The following is an 18581-nucleotide window of genomic DNA, read 5'->3' as shown; positions in this document are numbered from 1 at the left end:
TTAATTTTACATGAATATAGTAGTGTTTCGAATATCAAATGTCATTTGAATGTTCACTCTCATCCTCCACTGATGATCTCCGGGTTGAATATCCTTTCTTGCTTTGATTGCGAGTCTTTCCTGCTCTTTCCAAAATGTGTCTCCTCTGAAGCAGGAGCAACACCAAGCTCGGCTGGCAATACAGAGAATCATCACCATAATCAACACTTTCCTTTTATTTTGTGTCCATTGAAAGTTATCTTTTGTTGTTGTTTATGTTAAATAAAAAGAATCTGAAGGTGCAATTTGGTCATAATATTGCAAGAAACAAAATCATGACAATTTCCATCAGTAATAATGTCAGGGTTTCATATACTGTTTCTTCCTTGATGGTGAGTAAACTCCCCGCTCTTTCATCCTTCTCTGCAAATATGACATTTTGAGAGTGATAGGTTACTAGTGCATGAATAAAGTAGTGTTTCGAATATCAAAAGTCATTTGAATGTTTACTCTCTGCCTTCAGTGATGATGTGTGTGTGTTCCATATCCTGGTTTTCTTTGATGCTGAGTCTTTCATGCTCTTTCAAAGGCGTTTCTCCTTTAAAGCAGCAGCAGCAGGGCCCTCTGCTGGTTGCAAAGAAAATTGTAAAAAGCTTACAGCACCTGGTATTCCCAGGCGGTCTCCCATCCAAGTACTAACCAGGCCCGACCCTGCTTAGCTTCCGAGATCGGACGAGATCGGGCGTGTTCAGGGTGGTATGGCCGTAAGCGATTAACTCAACCCACAATACCTTATTTATACATGTGAATCACCACCATCATCAATAGTATGGTTGCTTTGTGACCATTGCAACTTGTTTTTTATTGTTATATAATGTTAAGGAAAAGACACTCAAGGTGCAATTTTGTCATAAAATAGCAAGAAAAAAATCATTACAATAATTCAATAATGTCCTTCAGTAATAATGTCGGGGTTTCATATACTGTTTCTTCCTTCATGGTGAGTAATTTCTCCCTGCTCTTTCATCCTTCTCTCCAAATATGACATTTTTAGGGTGATATGTTAATTTTACATGAATATAGTAGTGTTTCGAATATCAAATGTCATTTGAATGTTCACTCTCATCCTCCACTGATGATCTCCGGGTTGAATATCCTTTCTTGCTTTGATTGCGAGTCTTTCCTGCTCTTTCCAAAATGTGTCTCCTCTGAAGCAGGAGCAACACCAAGCTCGGCTGGCAATACAGAGAATCATCACCATAATCAACACTTTCCTTTTATTTTGTGTCCATTGAAAGTTATCTTTTGTTGTTGTTTATGTTAAATAAAAAGAATCTGAAGGTGCAATTTGGTCATAATATTGCAAGAAACAAAATCATGACAATTTCCATCAGTAATAATGTCAGGGTTTCATATACTGTTTCTTCCTTGATGGTGAGTAAACTCCCCGCTCTTTCATCCTTCTCTGCAAATATGACATTTTGAGAGTGATAGGTTACTAGTGCATGAATAAAGTAGTGTTTCGAATATCAAAAGTCATTTGAATGTTTACTCTCTGCCTTCAGTGATGATGTGTGTGTGTTCCATATCCTGGTTTTCTTTGATGCTGAGTCTTTCATGCTCTTTCAAAGGCGTTTCTCCTTTAAAGCAGCAGCAGCAGGGCCCTCTGCTGGTTGCAAAGAAAATTGTAAAAAGCTTACAGCACCTGGTATTCCCAGGCGGTCTCCCATCCAAGTACTAACCAGGCCCGACCCTGCTTAGCTTCCGAGATCGGACGAGATCGGGCGTGTTCAGGGTGGTATGGCCGTAAGCGATTAACTCAACCCACAATACCTTATTTATACATGTGAATCACCACCATCATCAATAGTATGGTTGCTTTGTGACCATTGCAACTTGTTTTTTATTGTTATATAATGTTAAGGAAAAGACACTCAAGGTGCAATTTTGTCATAAAATAGCAAGAAAAAAATCATTACAATAATTCAATAATGTCCTTCAGTAATAATGTCGGGGTTTCATATACTGTTTCTTCCTTCATGGTGAGTAATTTCTCCCTGCTCTTTCATCCTTCTCTCCAAATATGACATTTTTAGGGTGATATGTTAATTTTACATGAATATAGTAGTGTTTCGAATATCAAATGTCATTTGAATGTTCACTCTCATCCTCCACTGATGATCTCCGGGTTGAATATCCTTTCTTGCTTTGATTGCGAGTCTTTCCTGCCCTTTCCAAAATGTGTCTCCTCTGAAGCAGGAGCAACACCAAGCTCGGCTGGCAATACAGAGAATCATCACCATAATCAACACTTTCCTTTTATTTTGTGTCCATTGAAAGTTATCTTTTGTTGTTGTTTATGTTAAATAAAAAGAATCTGAAGGTGCAATTTGGTCATAATATTGCAAGAAACAAAATCATGACAATTTCCATCAGTAATAATGTCAGGGTTTCATATACTGTTTCTTCCTTGATGGTGAGTAAACTCCCCGCTCTTTCATCCTTCTCTGCAAATATGACATTTTGAGAGTGATAGGTTACTAGTGCATGAATAAAGTAGTGTTTCGAATATCAAAAGTCATTTGAATGTTTACTCTCTGCCTTCAGTGATGATGTGTGTGTGTTCCATATCCTGGTTTTCTTTGATGCTGAGTCTTTCATGCTCTTTCAAAGGCGTTTCTCCTTTAAAGCAGCAGCAGCAGGGCCCTCTGCTGGTTGCAAAGAAAATTGTAAAAAGCTTACAGCACCTGGTATTCCCAGGCGGTCTCCCATCCAAGTACTAACCAGGCCCGACCCTGCTTAGCTTCCGAGATCGGACGAGATCGGGCGTGTTCAGGGTGGTATGGCCGTAAGCGATTAACTCAACCCACAATACCTTATTTATACATGTGAATCACCACCATCATCAATAGTATGGTTGCTTTGTGACCATTGCAACTTGTTTTTTATTGTTATATAATGTTAAGGAAAAGACACTCAAGGTGCAATTTTGTCATAAAATAGCAAGAAAAAAATCATTACAATAATTCAATAATGTCCTTCAGTAATAATGTCGGGGTTTCATATACTGTTTCTTCCTTCATGGTGAGTAATTTCTCCCTGCTCTTTCATCCTTCTCTCCAAATATGACATTTTTAGGGTGATATGTTAATTTTACATGAATATAGTAGTGTTTCGAATATCAAATGTCATTTGAATGTTCACTCTCATCCTCCACTGATGATCTCCGGGTTGAATATCCTTTCTTGCTTTGATTGCGAGTCTTTCCTGCTCTTTCCAAAATGTGTCTCCTCTGAAGCAGGAGCAACACCAAGCTCGGCTGGCAATACAGAGAATCATCACCATAATCAACACTTTCCTTTTATTTTGTGTCCATTGAAACTTATCTTTTGTTGTTGTTTATGTTAAATAAAAAGAATCTGAAGGTGCAATTTGGTCATAATATTGCAAGAAACAAAATCATGACAATTTCCATCAGTAATAATGTCAGGGTTTCATATACTGTTTCTTCCTTGATGGTGAGTAAACTCCCCGCTCTTTCATCCTTCTCTGCAAATATGACATTTTGAGAGTGATAGGTTACTAGTGCATGAATAAAGTAGTGTTTCGAATATCAAAAGTCATTTGAATGTTTACTCTCTGCCTTCAGTGATGATGTGTGTGTGTTCCATATCCTGGTTTTCTTTGATGCTGAGTCTTTCATGCTCTTTCAAAGGCGTTTCTCCTTTAAAGCAGCAGCAGCAGGGCCCTCTGCTGGTTGCAAAGAAAATTGTAAAAAGCTTACAGCACCTGGTATTCCCAGGCGGTCTCCCATCCAAGTACTAACCAGGCCCGACCCTGCTTAGCTTCCGAGATCGGACGAGATCGGGCGTGTTCAGGGTGGTATGGCCGTAAGCGATTAACTCAACCCACAATACCTTATTTATACATGTGAATCACCACCATCATCAATAGTATGGTTGCTTTGTGACCATTGCAACTTGTTTTTTATTGTTATATAATGTTAAGGAAAAGACACTCAAGGTGCAATTTTGTCATAAAATAGCAAGAAAAAAATCATTACAATAATTCAATAATGTCCTTCAGTAATAATGTCGGGGTTTCATATACTGTTTCTTCCTTCATGGTGAGTAATTTCTCCCTGCTCTTTCATCCTTCTCTCCAAATATGACATTTTTAGGGTGATATGTTAATTTTACATGAATATAGTAGTGTTTCGAATATCAAATGTCATTTGAATGTTCACTCTCATCCTCCACTGATGATCTCCGGGTTGAATATCCTTTCTTGCTTTGATTGCGAGTCTTTCCTGCTCTTTCCAAAATGTGTCTCCTCTGAAGCAGGAGCAACACCAAGCTCGGCTGGCAATACAGAGAATCATCACCATAATCAACACTTTCCTTTTATTTTGTGTCCATTGAAACTTATCTTTTGTTGTTGTTTATGTTAAATAAAAAGAATCTGAAGGTGCAATTTGGTCATAATATTGCAAGAAACAAAATCATGACAATTTCCATCAGTAATAATGTCAGGGTTTCATATACTGTTTCTTCCTTGATGGTGAGTAAACTCCCCGCTCTTTCATCCTTCTCTGCAAATATGACATTTTGAGAGTGATAGGTTACTAGTGCATGAATAAAGTAGTGTTTCGAATATCAAAAGTCATTTGAATGTTTACTCTCTGCCTTCAGTGATGATGTGTGTGTGTTCCATATCCTGGTTTTCTTTGATGCTGAGTCTTTCATGCTCTTTCAAAGGCGTTTCTCCTTTAAAGCAGCAGCAGCAGGGCCCTCTGCTGGTTGCAAAGAAAATTGTAAAAAGCTTACAGCACCTGGTATTCCCAGGCGGTCTCCCATCCAAGTACTAACCAGGCCCGACCCTGCTTAGCTTCCGAGATCGGACGAGATCGGGCGTGTTCAGGGTGGTATGGCCGTAAGCGATTAACTCAACCCACAATACCTTATTTATACATGTGAATCACCACCATCATCAATAGTATGGTTGCTTTGTGACCATTGCAACTTGTTTTTTATTGTTATATAATGTTAAGGAAAAGACACTCAAGGTGCAATTTTGTCATAAAATAGCAAGAAAAAAATCATTACAATAATTCAATAATGTCCTTCAGTAATAATGTCGGGGTTTCATATACTGTTTCTTCCTTCATGGTGAGTAATTTCTCCCTGCTCTTTCATCCTTCTCTCCAAATATGACATTTTTAGGGTGATATGTTAATTTTACATGAATATAGTAGTGTTTCGAATATCAAATGTCATTTGAATGTTCACTCTCATCCTCCACTGATGATCTCCGGGTTGAATATCCTTTCTTGCTTTGATTGCGAGTCTTTCCTGCTCTTTCCAAAATGTGTCTCCTCTGAAGCAGGAGCAACACCAAGCTCGGCTGGCAATACAGAGAATCATCACCATAATCAACACTTTCCTTTTATTTTGTGTCCATTGAAAGTTATCTTTTGTTGTTGTTTATGTTAAATAAAAAGAATCTGAAGGTGCAATTTGGTCATAATATTGCAAGAAACAAAATCATGACAATTTCCATCAGTAATAATGTCAGGGTTTCATATACTGTTTCTTCCTTGATGGTGAGTAAACTCCCCGCTCTTTCATCCTTCTCTGCAAATATGACATTTTGAGAGTGATAGGTTACTAGTGCATGAATAAAGTAGTGTTTCGAATATCAAAAGTCATTTGAATGTTTACTCTCTGCCTTCAGTGATGATGTGTGTGTGTTCCATATCCTGGTTTTCTTTGATGCTGAGTCTTTCATGCTCTTTCAAAGGCGTTTCTCCTTTAAAGCAGCAGCAGCAGGGCCCTCTGCTGGTTGCAAAGAAAATTGTAAAAAGCTTACAGCACCTGGTATTCCCAGGCGGTCTCCCATCCAAGTACTAACCAGGCCCGACCCTGCTTAGCTTCCGAGATCGGACGAGATCGGGCGTGTTCAGGGTGGTATGGCCGTAAGCGATTAACTCAACCCACAATACCTTATTTATACATGTGAATCACCACCATCATCAATAGTATGGTTGCTTTGTGACCATTGCAACTTGTTTTTTATTGTTATATAATGTTAAGGAAAAGACACTCAAGGTGCAATTTTGTCATAAAATAGCAAGAAAAAAATCATTACAATAATTCAATAATGTCCTTCAGTAATAATGTCGGGGTTTCATATACTGTTTCTTCCTTCATGGTGAGTAATTTCTCCCTGCTCTTTCATCCTTCTCTCCAAATATGACATTTTTAGGGTGATATGTTAATTTTACATGAATATAGTAGTGTTTCGAATATCAAATGTCATTTGAATGTTCACTCTCATCCTCCACTGATGATCTCCGGGTTGAATATCCTTTCTTGCTTTGATTGCGAGTCTTTCCTGCTCTTTCCAAAATGTGTCTCCTCTGAAGCAGGAGCAACACCAAGCTCGGCTGGCAATACAGAGAATCATCACCATAATCAACACTTTCCTTTTATTTTGTGTCCATTGAAAGTTATCTTTTGTTGTTGTTTATGTTAAATAAAAAGAATCTGAAGGTGCAATTTGGTCATAATATTGCAAGAAACAAAATCATGACAATTTCCATCAGTAATAATGTCAGGGTTTCATATACTGTTTCTTCCTTGATGGTGAGTAAACTCCCCGCTCTTTCATCCTTCTCTGCAAATATGACATTTTGAGAGTGATAGGTTACTAGTGCATGAATAAAGTAGTGTTTCGAATATCAAAAGTCATTTGAATGTTTACTCTCTGCCTTCAGTGATGATGTGTGTGTGTTCCATATCCTGGTTTTCTTTGATGCTGAGTCTTTCATGCTCTTTCAAAGGCGTTTCTCCTTTAAAGCAGCAGCAGCAGGGCCCTCTGCTGGTTGCAAAGAAAATTGTAAAAAGCTTACAGCACCTGGTATTCCCAGGCGGTCTCCCATCCAAGTACTAACCAGGCCCGACCCTGCTTAGCTTCCGAGATCGGACGAGATCGGGCGTGTTCAGGGTGGTATGGCCGTAAGCGATTAACTCAACCCACAATACCTTATTTATACATGTGAATCACCACCATCATCAATAGTATGGTTGCTTTGTGACCATTGCAACTTGTTTTTTATTGTTATATAATGTTAAGGAAAAGACACTCAAGGTGCAATTTTGTCATAAAATAGCAAGAAAAAAATCATTACAATAATTCAATAATGTCCTTCAGTAATAATGTCGGGGTTTCATATACTGTTTCTTCCTTCATGGTGAGTAATTTCTCCCTGCTCTTTCATCCTTCTCTCCAAATATGACATTTTTAGGGTGATATGTTAATTTTACATGAATATAGTAGTGTTTCGAATATCAAATGTCATTTGAATGTTCACTCTCATCCTCCACTGATGATCTCCGGGTTGAATATCCTTTCTTGCTTTGATTGCGAGTCTTTCCTGCTCTTTCCAAAATGTGTCTCCTCTGAAGCAGGAGCAACACCAAGCTCGGCTGGCAATACAGAGAATCATCACCATAATCAACACTTTCCTTTTATTTTGTGTCCATTGAAAGTTATCTTTTGTTGTTGTTTATGTTAAATAAAAAGAATCTGAAGGTGCAATTTGGTCATAATATTGCAAGAAACAAAATCATGACAATTTCCATCAGTAATAATGTCAGGGTTTCATATACTGTTTCTTCCTTGATGGTGAGTAAACTCCCCGCTCTTTCATCCTTCTCTGCAAATATGACATTTTGAGAGTGATAGGTTACTAGTGCATGAATAAAGTAGTGTTTCGAATATCAAAAGTCATTTGAATGTTTACTCTCTGCCTTCAGTGATGATGTGTGTGTGTTCCATATCCTGGTTTTCTTTGATGCTGAGTCTTTCATGCTCTTTCAAAGGCGTTTCTCCTTTAAAGCAGCAGCAACAGGGCCCTCTGCTGGTTGCAAAGAAAATTGTAAAAAGCTTACAGCACCTGGTATTCCCAGGCGGTCTCCCATCCAAGTACTAACCAGGCCCGACCCTGCTTAGCTTCCGAGATCGGACGAGATCGGGCGTGTTCAGGGTGGTATGGCCGTAAGCGATTAACTCAACCCACAATACCTTATTTATACATGTGAATCACCACCATCATCAATAGTATGGTTGCTTTGTGACCATTGCAACTTGTTTTTTATTGTTATATAATGTTAAGGAAAAGACACTCAAGGTGCAATTTTGTCATAAAATAGCAAGAAAAAAATCATTACAATAATTCAATAATGTCCTTCAGTAATAATGTCGGGGTTTCATATACTGTTTCTTCCTTCATGGTGAGTAATTTCTCCCTGCTCTTTCATCCTTCTCTCCAAATATGACATTTTTAGGGTGATATGTTAATTTTACATGAATATAGTAGTGTTTCGAATATCAAATGTCATTTGAATGTTCACTCTCATCCTCCACTGATGATCTCCGGGTTGAATATCCTTTCTTGCTTTGATTGCGAGTCTTTCCTGCTCTTTCCAAAATGTGTCTCCTCTGAAGCAGGAGCAACACCAAGCTCGGCTGGCAATACAGAGAATCATCACCATAATCAACACTTTCCTTTTATTTCGTGTCCATTGAAACTTATCTTTTGTTGTTGTTTATGTTAAATAAAAAGAATCTGAAGGTGCAATTTGGTCATAATATTGCAAGAAACAAAATCATGACAATTTCCATCAGTAATAATGTCAGGGTTTCATATACTGTTTCTTCCTTGATGGTGAGTAAACTCCCCGCTCTTTCATCCTTCTCTGCAAATATGACATTTTGAGAGTGATAGGTTACTAGTGCATGAATAAAGTAGTGTTTCGAATATCAAAAGTCATTTGAATGTTTACTCTCTGCCTTCAGTGACGATGTGTGTGTGTTCCATATCCTGGTTTTCTTTGATGCTGAGTCTTTCATGCTCTTTCAAAGGCGTTTCTCCTTTAAAGCAGCAGCAACAGTGCCCTCTGCTGGTTGCAAAGAAAATTGTAAAAAGCTTACAGCACCTGGTATTCCCAGGCGGTCTCCCATCCAAGTACTAACCAGGCCCGACCCTGCTTAGCTTCCGAGATCGGACGAGATCGGGCGTGTTCAGGGTGGTATGGCCGTAAGCGATTAACTCAACCCACAATACCTTATTTATACATGTGAATCACCACCATCATCAATAGTATGGTTGCTTTGTGACCATTGCAACTTGTTTTTTATTGTTATATAATGTTAAGGAAAAGACACTCAAGGTGCAATTTTGTCATAAAATAGCAAGAAAAAAATCATTACAATAATTCAATAATGTCCTTCAGTAATAATGTCGGGGTTTCATATACTGTTTCTTCCTTCATGGTGAGTAATTTCTCCCTGCTCTTTCATCCTTCTCTCCAAATATGACATTTTTAGGGTGATATGTTAATTTTACATGAATATAGTAGTGTTTCGAATATCAAATGTCATTTGAATGTTCACTCTCATCCTCCACTGATGATCTCCGGGTTGAATATCCTTTCTTGCTTTGATTGCGAGTCTTTCCTGCTCTTTCCAAAATGTGTCTCCTCTGAAGCAGGAGCAACACCAAGCTCGGCTGGCAATACAGAGAATCATCACCATAATCAACACTTTCCTTTTATTTCGTGTCCATTGAAACTTATCTTTTGTTGTTGTTTATGTTAAATAAAAAGAATCTGAAGGTGCAATTTGGTCATAATATTGCAAGAAACAAAATCATGACAATTTCCATCAGTAATAATGTCAGGGTTTCATATACTGTTTCTTCCTTGATGGTGAGTAAATATGGAGGACCATACATGACATAAGTAAAAATAAATAAATAAATAAATGTATAAATAAATACAGAAATAAATAAATAAATAAAAAAGGAAATAAATAAAGAAATACAGAAATAAATAAATAAATATGTTAATACCAAAAGAAATGTCAAAATAAATGTCTTAAATATATTTGCACATTTATTTATTCCCTGATACATTTCCTTTTCATTTGCAGTGTCCTTATGCTAATGAGAAAGGCGGGCCTAACCGCAGTCTCATGCAGGATTGGTCACAAGAGTGTAATGATCCAGCCCTACGTCTGCCTCTCAATGCTGACTGGTGTCCAGTAGCTGTTTGCAGCGTTGAGCCAGTTCACACTTAAAATGAACTAGTTCAAGTTCAGAGGGTTAGTTAAGGTTATTTTTTATTGGGATGATTTAGGTGTCAGTAGTCCTGACTGTGAGCGTCACGTCTCGTGTTCTACTGAGCACAAGGAGCGAGCTGAGAGGAGAAGGAGGAAACAGAAACTCCAGCTCGTTACAAACCACCTGCAGCTTCTGCTCTGATCATGAAGCCGCTGATCTCTGATCAGATGTGACCAGAGAAACTCTGTGTTTCCACTGTTCTACAAAGTCACTGAGCGGCTGTTTCACGGTGAAAAGCTCAAGTCTCAGTCACTGCCCGTGTCTCTGAGCGAGTGGGAGACGGAGCGGGCTGTGTGTGTGTGTAGCTCAGTTGACCAATCCTGAGGTTAGGCCCGCCTTTCTCATTAGCATAAGGACACTGAAATGTGGAAATAAATAAATGTGGAAATAAATAAAAGTTAGAATAAAAGTGGAAATAAATAAATAAATGTGGAAATAAGTTTAACACATTGATTTATTTAATTCTGCATTTATTTCCACATTTATTTATTTATTTCCACATTTATTCCAACTTTTATTTTTCGATTTCAGTGTCCTTATGCTAATGAGAAAGGCGGGCCCAACCTTAGTCTCGAGCAGGATTGGTCAACTGAGCTACACACACACAGCCCCTGCGCTGCTCCACACACTCGCTCAGAGACACGGGAAGTGACTGAGACTTGAGCTCTTCACCGTGAAGCAGCCGGTCAGTGACTTTGTAGAACAGTGGAAACAGTGAAAACACAGAGTTTCTCTGGTCACATCTGCTCAGAGATCAGCTGCTTCATGATCAGAGCAGAAGCTGCAGGTGGTTTGTAACGAGCTGGAGTTTCTGTTTCCTCCTTCTCCTCTCGGCTCGCTCCTTGTGCTCAGTACAACACGTGACGCTCACAGTCAGGACTACTGACACCTAAATCATCCCAATAAAAAATAACCTTAACTAACCCTCTGAACTTGAACTAGTTCATTTTAAGTGTGAACTGGCTCAACGCTGCAAACAGCTACTGGACACCAGTCAGCATTGAGAGGCAGACGTAGGGCTGGATCATTACACTCCTGTGACCAATCCTGCATGAGACTGCGGTTAGGCCCGCCTTTCTCATTAGCATAAGGACACTGCAAATGAAAAGGAAATGTATCAGGGAATAAATAAATGTGCAAATATATTTAAGACATTTATTTTGACATTTCTCTTGGTATTAACATAGTTATTTATTTATTTCTGTATTTATTTATTTATTTCCATTTTTATTTATTCATTTATTTATTTATTTCTGTTTTTATTTATACATTTATTTATTTATTTATTTTTACTTAAGTCATGTATGGTCCTCCATAAGTAAACTCCCCGCTCTTTCATCCTTCTCTGCAAATATGACATTTTGAGAGTGATAGGTTACTAGTGCATGAATAAAGTAGTGTTTCGAATATCAAAAGTCATTTGAATGTTTACTCTCTGCCTTCAGTGATGATGTGTGTGTGTTCCATATCCTGGTTTTCTTTGATGCTGAGTCTTTCATGCTCTTTCAAAGGCGTTTCTCCTTTAAAGCAGCAGCAGCAGGGCCCTCTGCTGGTTGCAAAGAAAATTGTAAAAAGCTTACAGCACCTGGTATTCCCAGGCGGTCTCCCATCCAAGTACTAACCAGGCCCGACCCTGCTTAGCTTCCGAGATCGGACGAGATCGGGCGTGTTCAGGGTGGTATGGCCGTAAGCGATTAACTCAACCCACAATACCTTATTTATACATGTGAATCACCACCATCATCAATAGTATGGTTGCTTTGTGACCATTGCAACTTGTTTTTTATTGTTATATAATGTTAAGGAAAAGACACTCAAGGTGCAATTTTGTCATAAAATAGCAAGAAAAAAATCATTACAATAATTCAATAATGTCCTTCAGTAATAATGTCGGGGTTTCATATACTGTTTCTTCCTTCATGGTGAGTAATTTCTCCCTGCTCTTTCATCCTTCTCTCCAAATATGACATTTTTAGGGTGATATGTTAATTTTACATGAATATAGTAGTGTTTCGAATATCAAATGTCATTTGAATGTTCACTCTCATCCTCCACTGATGATCTCCGGGTTGAATATCCTTTCTTGCTTTGATTGCGAGTCTTTCCTGCTCTTTCCAAAATGTGTCTCCTCTGAAGCAGGAGCAACACCAAGCTCGGCTGGCAATACAGAGAATCATCACCATAATCAACACTTTCCTTTTATTTTGTGTCCATTGAAAGTTATCTTTTGTTGTTGTTTATGTTAAATAAAAAGAATCTGAAGGTGCAATTTGGTCATAATATTGCAAGAAACAAAATCATGACAATTTCCATCAGTAATAATGTCAGGGTTTCATATACTGTTTCTTCCTTGATGGTGAGTAAACTCCCCGCTCTTTCATCCTTCTCTGCAAATATGACATTTTGAGAGTGATAGGTTACTAGTGCATGAATAAAGTAGTGTTTCGAATATCAAAAGTCATTTGAATGTTTACTCTCTGCCTTCAGTGATGATGTGTGTGTGTTCCATATCCTGGTTTTCTTTGATGCTGAGTCTTTCATGCTCTTTCAAAGGCGTTTCTCCTTTAAAGCAGCAGCAGCAGGGCCCTCTGCTGGTTGCAAAGAAAATTGTAAAAAGCTTACAGCACCTGGTATTCCCAGGCGGTCTCCCATCCAAGTACTAACCAGGCCCGACCCTGCTTAGCTTCCGAGATCGGACGAGATCGGGCGTGTTCAGGGTGGTATGGCCGTAAGCGATTAACTCAACCCACAATACCTTATTTATACATGTGAATCACCACCATCATCAATAGTATGGTTGCTTTGTGACCATTGCAACTTGTTTTTTATTGTTATATAATGTTAAGGAAAAGACACTCAAGGTGCAATTTTGTCATAAAATAGCAAGAAAAAAATCATTACAATAATTCAATAATGTCCTTCAGTAATAATGTCGGGGTTTCATATACTGTTTCTTCCTTCATGGTGAGTAATTTCTCCCTGCTCTTTCATCCTTCTCTCCAAATATGACATTTTTAGGGTGATATGTTAATTTTACATGAATATAGTAGTGTTTCGAATATCAAATGTCATTTGAATGTTCACTCTCATCCTCCACTGATGATCTCCGGGTTGAATATCCTTTCTTGCTTTGATTGCGAGTCTTTCCTGCTCTTTCCAAAATGTGTCTCCTCTGAAGCAGGAGCAACACCAAGCTCGGCTGGCAATACAGAGAATCATCACCATAATCAACACTTTCCTTTTATTTTGTGTCCATTGAAACTTATCTTTTGTTGTTGTTTATGTTAAATAAAAAGAATCTGAAGGTGCAATTTGGTCATAATATTGCAAGAAACAAAATCATGACAATTTCCATCAGTAATAATGTCAGGGTTTCATATACTGTTTCTTCCTTGATGGTGAGTAAACTCCCCGCTCTTTCATCCTTCTCTGCAAATATGACATTTTGAGAGTGATAGGTTACTAGTGCATGAATAAAGTAGTGTTTCGAATATCAAAAGTCATTTGAATGTTTACTCTCTGCCTTCAGTGATGATGTGTGTGTGTTCCATATCCTGGTTTTCTTTGATGCTGAGTCTTTCATGCTCTTTCAAAGGCGTTTCTCCTTTAAAGCAGCAGCAGCAGGGCCCTCTGCTGGTTGCAAAGAAAATTGTAAAAAGCTTACAGCACCTGGTATTCCCAGGCGGTCTCCCATCCAAGTACTAACCAGGCCCGACCCTGCTTAGCTTCCGAGATCGGACGAGATCGGGCGTGTTCAGGGTGGTATGGCCGTAAGCGATTAACTCAACCCACAATACCTTATTTATACATGTGAATCACCACCATCATCAATAGTATGGTTGCTTTGTGACCATTGCAACTTGTTTTTTATTGTTATATAATGTTAAGGAAAAGACACTCAAGGTGCAATTTTGTCATAAAATAGCAAGAAAAAAATCATTACAATAATTCAATAATGTCCTTCAGTAATAATGTCGGGGTTTCATATACTGTTTCTTCCTTCATGGTGAGTAATTTCTCCCTGCTCTTTCATCCTTCTCTCCAAATATGACATTTTTAGGGTGATATGTTAATTTTACATGAATATAGTAGTGTTTCGAATATCAAATGTCATTTGAATGTTCACTCTCATCCTCCACTGATGATCTCCGGGTTGAATATCCTTTCTTGCTTTGATTGCGAGTCTTTCCTGCTCTTTCCAAAATGTGTCTCCTCTGAAGCAGGAGCAACACCAAGCTCGGCTGGCAATACAGAGAATCATCACCATAATCAACACTTTCCTTTTATTTTGTGTCCATTGAAACTTATCTTTTGTTGTTGTTTATGTTAAATAAAAAGAATCTGAAGGTGCAATTTGGTCATAATATTGCAAGAAACAAAATCATGACAATTTCCATCAGTAATAATGTCAGGGTTTCATATACTGTTTCTTCCTTGATGGTGAGTAAACTCCCCGCTCTTTCATCCTTCTCTGCAAATATGACATTTTGAGAGTGATAGGTTACTAGTGCATGAATAAAGTAGTGTTTCGAATATCAAAAGTCATTTGAATGTTTACTCTCTGCCTTCAGTGATGATGTGTGTGTGTTCCATATCCTGGTTTTCTTTGATGCTGAGTCTTTCATGCTCTTTCAAAGGCGTTTCTCCTTTAAAGCAGCAGCAGCAGGGCCCTCTGCTGGTTGCAAAGAAAATTGTAAAAAGCTTACAGCACCTGGTATTCCCAGGCGGTCTCCCATCCAAGTACTAACCAGGCCCGACCCTGCTTAGCTTCCGAGATCGGACGAGATCGGGCGTGTTCAGGGTGGTATGGCCGTAAGCGATTAACTCAACCCACAATACCTTATTTATACATGTGAATCACCACCATCATCAATAGTATGGTTGCTTTGTGACCATTGCAACTTGTTTTTTATTGTTATATAATGTTAAGGAAAAGACACTCAAGGTGCAATTTTGTCATAAAATAGCAAGAAAAAAATCATTACAATAATTCAATAATGTCCTTCAGTAATAATGTCGGGGTTTCATATACTGTTTCTTCCTTCATGGTGAGTAATTTCTCCCTGCTCTTTCATCCTTCTCTCCAAATATGACATTTTTAGGGTGATATGTTAATTTTACATGAATATAGTAGTGTTTCGAATATCAAATGTCATTTGAATGTTCACTCTCATCCTCCACTGATGATCTCCGGGTTGAATATCCTTTCTTGCTTTGATTGCGAGTCTTTCCTGCTCTTTCCAAAATGTGTCTCCTCTGAAGCAGGAGCAACACCAAGCTCGGCTGGCAATACAGAGAATCATCACCATAATCAACACTTTCCTTTTATTTTGTGTCCATTGAAAGTTATCTTTTGTTGTTGTTTATGTTAAATAAAAAGAATCTGAAGGTGCAATTTGGTCATAATATTGCAAGAAACAAAATCATGACAATTTCCATCAGTAATAATGTCAGGGTTTCATATACTGTTTCTTCCTTGATGGTGAGTAAACTCCCCGCTCTTTCATCCTTCTCTGCAAATATGACATTTTGAGAGTGATAGGTTACTAGTGCATGAATAAAGTAGTGTTTCGAATATCAAAAGTCATTTGAATGTTTACTCTCTGCCTTCAGTGATGATGTGTGTGTGTTCCATATCCTGGTTTTCTTTGATGCTGAGTCTTTCATGCTCTTTCAAAGGCGTTTCTCCTTTAAAGCAGCAGCAGCAGGGCCCTCTGCTGGTTGCAAAGAAAATTGTAAAAAGCTTACAGCACCTGGTATTCCCAGGCGGTCTCCCATCCAAGTACTAACCAGGCCCGACCCTGCTTAGCTTCCGAGATCGGACGAGATCGGGCGTGTTCAGGGTGGTATGGCCGTAAGCGATTAACTCAACCCACAATACCTTATTTATACATGTGAATCACCACCATCATCAATAGTATGGTTGCTTTGTGACCATTGCAACTTGTTTTTTATTGTTATATAATGTTAAGGAAAAGACACTCAAGGTGCAATTTTGTCATAAAATAGCAAGAAAAAAATCATTACAATAATTCAATAATGTCCTTCAGTAATAATGTCGGGGTTTCATATACTGTTTCTTCCTTCATGGTGAGTAATTTCTCCCTGCTCTTTCATCCTTCTCTCCAAATATGACATTTTTAGGGTGATATGTTAATTTTACATGAATATAGTAGTGTTTCGAATATCAAATGTCATTTGAATGTTCACTCTCATCCTCCACTGATGATCTCCGGGTTGAATATCCTTTCTTGCTTTGATTGCGAGTCTTTCCTGCTCTTTCCAAAATGTGTCTCCTCTGAAGCAGGAGCAACACCAAGCTCGGCTGGCAATACAGAGAATCATCACCATAATCAACACTTTCCTTTTATTTTGTGTCCATTGAAAGTTATCTTTTGTTGTTGTTTATGTTAAATAAAAAGAATCTGAAGGTGCAATTTGGTCATAATATTGCAAGAAACAAAATCATGACAATTTCCATCAGTAATAATGTCAGGGTTTCATATACTGTTTCTTCCTTGATGGTGAGTAAACTCCCCGCTCTTTCATCCTTCTCTGCAAATATGACATTTTGAGAGTGATAGGTTACTAGTGCATGAATAAAGTAGTGTTTCGAATATCAAAAGTCATTTGAATGTTTACTCTCTGCCTTCAGTGATGATGTGTGTGTGTTCCATATCCTGGTTTTCTTTGATGCTGAGTCTTTCATGCTCTTTCAAAGGCGTTTCTCCTTTAAAGCAGCAGCAGCAGGGCCCTCTGCTGGTTGCAAAGAAAATTGTAAAAAGCTTACAGCACCTGGTATTCCCAGGCGGTCTCCCATCCAAGTACTAACCAGGCCCGACCCTGCTTAGCTTCCGAGATCGGACGAGATCGGGCGTGTTCAGGGTGGTATGGCCGTAAGCGATTAACTCAACCCACAATACCTTATTTATACATGTGAATCACCACCATCATCAATAGTATGGTTGCTTTGTGACCATTGCAACTTGTTTTTTATTGTTATATAATGTTAAGGAAAAGACACTCAAGGTGCAATTTTGTCATAAAATAGCAAGAAAAAAATCATTACAATAATTCAATAATGTCCTTCAGTAATAATGTCGGGGTTTCATATACTGTTTCTTCCTTCATGGTGAGTAATTTCTCCCTGCTCTTTCATCCTTCTCTCCAAATATGACATTTTTAGGGTGATATGTTAATTTTACATGAATATAGTAGTGTTTCGAATATCAAATGTCATTTGAATGTTCACTCTCATCCTCCACTGATGATCTCCGGGTTGAATATCCTTTCTTGCTTTGATTGCGAGTCTTTCCTGCTCTTTCCAAAATGTGTCTCCTCTGAAGCAGGAGCAACACCAAGCTCGGCTGGCAATACAGAGAATCATCACCATAATCAACACTTTCCTTTTATTTTGTGTCCATTGAAAGTTATCTTTTGTTGTTGTTTATGTTAAATAAAAAGAATCTGAAGGTGCAATTTGGTCATAATATTGCAAGAAACAAAATCATGACAATTTCCATCAGTAATAATGTCAGGGTTTCATATACTGTTTCTTCCTTGATGGTGAGTAAACTCCCCGCTCTTTCATCCTTCTCTGCAAATATGACATTTTGAGAGTGATAGGTTACTAGTGCATGAATAAAGTAGTGTTTCGAATATCAAAAGTCATTTGAATGTTTACTCTCTGCCTTCAGTGATGATGTGTGTGTGTTCCATATCCTGGTTTTCTTTGATGCTGAGTCTTTCATGCTCTTTCAAAGGCGTTTCTCCTTTAAAGCAGCAGCAGCAGGGCCCTCTGCTGGTTGCAAAGAAAATTGTAAAAAGCTTACAGCACCTGGTATTCCCAGGCGGTCTCCCATCCAAGTACTAACCAGGCCCGACCCTGCTTAGCTTCCGAGATCGGACGAGATCGGGCGTGTTCAGGGTGGTATGGCCGTAAGCGATTAACTCAACCCACAATACCTTATTTATACATGTGAATCACCACCATCATCAATAGTATGGTTGCTTTGTGACCATTGCAACTTGTTTTTTATTGTTATATAATGTTAAGGAAAAGACACTCAAGGTGCAATTTTGTCATAAAATAGCAAGAAAAAAATCATTACAATAATTCAATAATGTCCTTCAGTAATAATGTCGGGGTTTCATATACTGTTTCTTCCTTCATGGTGAGTAATTTCTCCCTGCTCTTTCATCCTTCTCTCCAAATATGACATTTTTAGGGTGATATGTTAATTTTACATGAATATAGTAGTGTTTCGAATATCAAATGTCATTTGAATGTTCACTCTCATCCTCCACTGATGATCTCCGGGTTGAATATCCTTTCTTGCTTTGATTGCGAGTCTTTCCTGCTCTTTCCAAAATGTGTCTCCTCTGAAGCAGGAGCAACACCAAGCTCGGCTGGCAATAC

General features: G+C 38.4%; 16 non-coding genes across 16 annotated transcripts; all 16 read right to left on the bottom strand.

Annotated features, from left to right (window-relative positions):
* Nucleotides 1-630: 630 nt before the first annotated feature.
* Nucleotides 631-749, bottom strand: LOC128443188 (5S ribosomal RNA). The gene has a single exon (XR_008338976.1). It is a non-coding gene; the product is annotated as a 5S ribosomal RNA (ribosomal RNA).
* A 923-nt stretch (nucleotides 750-1672) lies between these two features.
* Nucleotides 1673-1791, bottom strand: LOC128443187 (5S ribosomal RNA). The gene has a single exon (XR_008338975.1). It is a non-coding gene; the product is annotated as a 5S ribosomal RNA (ribosomal RNA).
* Nucleotides 1792-2714: 923 nt separating this feature from the next.
* On the bottom strand, nucleotides 2715-2833 carry LOC128443185 (5S ribosomal RNA). Its single transcript, XR_008338974.1, has one exon. It is a non-coding gene; the product is annotated as a 5S ribosomal RNA (ribosomal RNA).
* Nucleotides 2834-3756: 923 nt separating this feature from the next.
* LOC128443184 (5S ribosomal RNA) lies at nucleotides 3757-3875 on the bottom strand. The gene has a single exon (XR_008338973.1). It is a non-coding gene; the product is annotated as a 5S ribosomal RNA (ribosomal RNA).
* Nucleotides 3876-4798: 923 nt separating this feature from the next.
* LOC128443182 (5S ribosomal RNA) lies at nucleotides 4799-4917 on the bottom strand. The gene has a single exon (XR_008338971.1). It is a non-coding gene; the product is annotated as a 5S ribosomal RNA (ribosomal RNA).
* Nucleotides 4918-5840: 923 nt separating this feature from the next.
* LOC128443181 (5S ribosomal RNA) lies at nucleotides 5841-5959 on the bottom strand. Its single transcript, XR_008338970.1, has one exon. It is a non-coding gene; the product is annotated as a 5S ribosomal RNA (ribosomal RNA).
* Nucleotides 5960-6882: 923 nt separating this feature from the next.
* Nucleotides 6883-7001, bottom strand: LOC128443180 (5S ribosomal RNA). Its single transcript, XR_008338969.1, has one exon. It is a non-coding gene; the product is annotated as a 5S ribosomal RNA (ribosomal RNA).
* Nucleotides 7002-7924: 923 nt separating this feature from the next.
* LOC128443179 (5S ribosomal RNA) lies at nucleotides 7925-8043 on the bottom strand. The gene has a single exon (XR_008338968.1). It is a non-coding gene; the product is annotated as a 5S ribosomal RNA (ribosomal RNA).
* Nucleotides 8044-8966: 923 nt separating this feature from the next.
* LOC128443178 (5S ribosomal RNA) lies at nucleotides 8967-9085 on the bottom strand. Its single transcript, XR_008338967.1, has one exon. It is a non-coding gene; the product is annotated as a 5S ribosomal RNA (ribosomal RNA).
* Nucleotides 9086-11735: 2650 nt separating this feature from the next.
* On the bottom strand, nucleotides 11736-11854 carry LOC128443177 (5S ribosomal RNA). The gene has a single exon (XR_008338966.1). It is a non-coding gene; the product is annotated as a 5S ribosomal RNA (ribosomal RNA).
* Nucleotides 11855-12777: 923 nt separating this feature from the next.
* On the bottom strand, nucleotides 12778-12896 carry LOC128443176 (5S ribosomal RNA). Its single transcript, XR_008338965.1, has one exon. It is a non-coding gene; the product is annotated as a 5S ribosomal RNA (ribosomal RNA).
* A 923-nt stretch (nucleotides 12897-13819) lies between these two features.
* Nucleotides 13820-13938, bottom strand: LOC128443175 (5S ribosomal RNA). Its single transcript, XR_008338964.1, has one exon. It is a non-coding gene; the product is annotated as a 5S ribosomal RNA (ribosomal RNA).
* A 923-nt stretch (nucleotides 13939-14861) lies between these two features.
* Nucleotides 14862-14980, bottom strand: LOC128443174 (5S ribosomal RNA). Its single transcript, XR_008338963.1, has one exon. It is a non-coding gene; the product is annotated as a 5S ribosomal RNA (ribosomal RNA).
* Nucleotides 14981-15903: 923 nt separating this feature from the next.
* LOC128443173 (5S ribosomal RNA) lies at nucleotides 15904-16022 on the bottom strand. Its single transcript, XR_008338962.1, has one exon. It is a non-coding gene; the product is annotated as a 5S ribosomal RNA (ribosomal RNA).
* A 923-nt stretch (nucleotides 16023-16945) lies between these two features.
* Nucleotides 16946-17064, bottom strand: LOC128443171 (5S ribosomal RNA). Its single transcript, XR_008338960.1, has one exon. It is a non-coding gene; the product is annotated as a 5S ribosomal RNA (ribosomal RNA).
* A 923-nt stretch (nucleotides 17065-17987) lies between these two features.
* On the bottom strand, nucleotides 17988-18106 carry LOC128443169 (5S ribosomal RNA). The gene has a single exon (XR_008338959.1). It is a non-coding gene; the product is annotated as a 5S ribosomal RNA (ribosomal RNA).
* Between the last annotated feature and the right edge of the window lie 475 nt (nucleotides 18107-18581).

The sequence above is a fragment of the Pleuronectes platessa genome, chromosome 6, assembly GCF_947347685.1.
Source record: "Pleuronectes platessa chromosome 6, fPlePla1.1, whole genome shotgun sequence".
Lineage (NCBI taxonomy): Eukaryota > Metazoa > Chordata > Actinopteri > Pleuronectiformes > Pleuronectidae > Pleuronectes > Pleuronectes platessa.
Note: the sequence above shows the minus strand (reverse complement) of the source record. Positions and strands in the feature narration are given on the sequence as shown.